The following is a 3,020-nucleotide window of genomic DNA, read 5'->3' on the forward strand; positions in this document are numbered from 1 at the left end:
CTCTGCCTCTGCCTCTGCCTCTGCCTCCAAAGTGCAGGAATTACAGGTCTGCATCGCCACTGCCCATCCCTCTGCTCCTACAAGGAGCTAGTGCTTGCTTCAATCAGTGCCAGCTAATATCACAGCTTCCAAGCCCTGTGTATTGGAACCTTTACCCATTTTAACAGTGAGTAGTGTTACAGCTTCTGATCCTTGGGTGTATGGACTCTTGGCCCTTAAGTCTTCCAGAACTCTGGAACTCTTCCAGCAACTGGGTACTGCAGTCCCTTGCTTTGGATCACTTCTTTGCCAGATGACACTGAGTCTAGACAGCCTGGCTGCATTTTGCCTTCAACAATGAATCAAACAGGCCACCTCTATTACCCCAACTCTTTAAACTCTGAACTGAGATATTTTCAGTGTCTGTACCTCTACACAGGTAGTGATGTTTTGACGTATTCCTTTTCAATTTGCATGCCTTTGATCTCCTTTAGTTGTCTTATTGCTCTGGCTAGAACTTTAAGTGCTATATTGAATAGATAGGGAGAGAGTGGGCAAACTCGTCCTTGATTTTCATGGAACTGTTTTAAGTTTCTTTCCATGTGGTTTGATGTTGACTGTTGGCTTGCTGTCAATTGCTTTGATTATGTTTAGGTATGTGTCTTATATCCTGATATCTCTAATACTTCTAACACGAAGGGGTGTTAGATTTTGTCAAAGAGTTTTTCAGCATCGAATGAAATGTTCATGTGATTTTTTTTTCTCTCATTTTGTTCATTTTGGTATGTTGATAGATTTTTGTATGTCAAACCATCCCTACATCCCTGGGAATAAGCCTACTTGATCACGGTGGATGATGTTTTTGATGTGTTCCTGGATTCAATTTGCAAGTATTTTATTGAGTATTTTTGAATAAATGTAAGAGAAACCGGTCCGAAGTTTTCTTTCTTTGTTGAGTCTGTGTGGTTTAGGTATCAGACTGACTGTGGCTTTATAGCATGAGTTGGACAGTGTTTCTATTATGGAATAGTTTGAGGAGTATTAGTGCCAGCTCTTCTCTGAAAGTGTATTAGAATTCCGCACTAACATCACCTGGCCCGGGGCTTTTTTTGTTTGGGAGACTTTTGGTGACTGCTTCCATTTCCTTAGGGATAATAGGGCTGTTTAAATAGTTTGCCTGCTCTTGATTTAACTTGGTAAGTGGTATCTGTCTAGAAAAATCATCCATTTTGTTAAGATTTTCCAATTTTGTGGAGTACAAGCTTTTGCAATATTACCTAATGATTCTTTGAACTTTCTCATTGTCTGTTGTTATATCTCCATTTTCATTTATCATTTTGTTTATTTTATTTTTTTTTTATTAAAGATTTATTTATTTATTATACATAAGTACACTGTAGCTGTCTTCAGACACTCCAGAAGAGGAGTGTCAGATCTTGTTACGGATGGTTATGAGCCACCATGTGGTTGCTGGGATTTGAACTCTGGACCTTCAGGAGAGCAGTCAGGTGCTCTTACCCACTGAGCCATCTCACCAGCCCCTATCATTTTGTTTATTTGGATACTGTCTCTGTCTTTTGGTTAGTTCAGCTAATGGGTTGTGTGCCTTGTTTATTTTTTCCAAGTACCAGCTCTTGGTTTTGTTGATTCTTTGTCTTCTTTTCTTTGTCTTTAAGGGATTGATTTAAGCCCTGATTCTGATTTTTTTCTGCCTTCTACTCCTCTTCAATGTGCTTGCTTTTTTTTTTTTTTTTTGGTAGAGCTTATAATTTTAAGTTGTTGGTGTGAAAACTTTTTAATTTCTTTATGGAGCCACTTAATGCTATGAACTTTCTTTTTTTTAGCATTGCTTTCATTGTGTCCCATAAATTTGGGTATGTCGCACCTTCATTTTCATTGCATTCTAGAAAATCTTTAATTTCTTTATTGATTTCTTCCCTGACCCAGAGATCATTGAGTAGAGAACTGTTCAATTTCCAGGAGTGTAGGCTTTCTGGTGTTTCCATTGTTGTTGAAGTTCACCTTTAATCCTTGGTGGTCTGATAAGATACAAGCCATTATTTCAATTTTCTTGTATCTATTGAAGCTCGCTTTGTGACTGACTATATGGTCAATTTTAGAGAAGAATTCATGAGGTGCTGAGAAGAAGGTGTATTCTTTTGTGTCTGGGTAAAATATTCTATAGATGTCTGTTAGGTCCATTTGACTCACAGTATCTTTTAGCTTCATTATTTCTCTGTTTAGTTTTCATCTGGATGATCATAGTTGGTGAGAGTGGGGTATTGACGTCTCCAACTATAAATGTATGGTGTTCAATGTGTGATTTAAGCTTTAGCAATGCTTCTTTTTATAAATGTGGGTGCCCTTGTGTTTTGGGCATAGATGTTCAGAACTAAGATACCATCTTTGTAGATTTTTCCTTTGATGAGTATGATATGCCCTTCCCTGTCTCTTTTTGATTAAAGAGGCTGAAAGTCTATTTTATAAGACATTAGAATGGCTACTCCAGATTGTTCCTTGGGTCTGTTTGCTTAGAAAACTTTTTTTCCAGCTCTTTACTCTGAGGTAATGTCTATCTTTATTGCTAAGGTATGTTTCTTGTATGCAACAGAATGATCAATCCTGTTTTCACATCCATTCTGCTGGCCTGTGTCATTTTATTGGGGACATGAGTCCACTGATGTTGAGAGATATTAATGACCAGTGATTGCTAATTCTTGTTATTTTGTTGTTGTTAGTAGTGGTGGTGGTGATGTGTGTGTGTGTGTGTGTTTGTGTTCGTGTATACTGCATATTTCCCTTGATTTGCTGTCATAGAGTTACTTATTTCTTCTGTTTTCTTGGATGTAATTTTCTTCTTAGATTGGTGTTCCCCTTCTAATATTTTTTGTAGGGCTGGATTTGTGGATAGATTTTTTCTTTTTCTTTTTCTTTTTCTTTTTCTTTTTCTTTTTCTCTTTCTTTCTTTCTTTCTTTCTTTCTTTCTTTCTTTCTTTCTTTCTTTCTTTCTTTCTTTCTTTCTTTCTTTTTTTCGAGACAGG

The 3,020-nt window shown here is 37.1% G+C and overlaps 1 pseudogene; it reads right to left on the reverse strand.

The window, feature by feature from the left end:
- Positions 1-3,020, reverse strand: part of LOC110330292 — a 65,660-nt pseudogene that overhangs the window by 39,221 nt on the left and 23,419 nt on the right.

The sequence above is a fragment of the Mus pahari genome, chromosome 13 (assembly GCF_900095145.1).
Source record: "Mus pahari chromosome 13, PAHARI_EIJ_v1.1, whole genome shotgun sequence".
In the NCBI taxonomy this organism is placed as follows: Eukaryota; Metazoa; Chordata; class Mammalia; order Rodentia; family Muridae; genus Mus; species Mus pahari.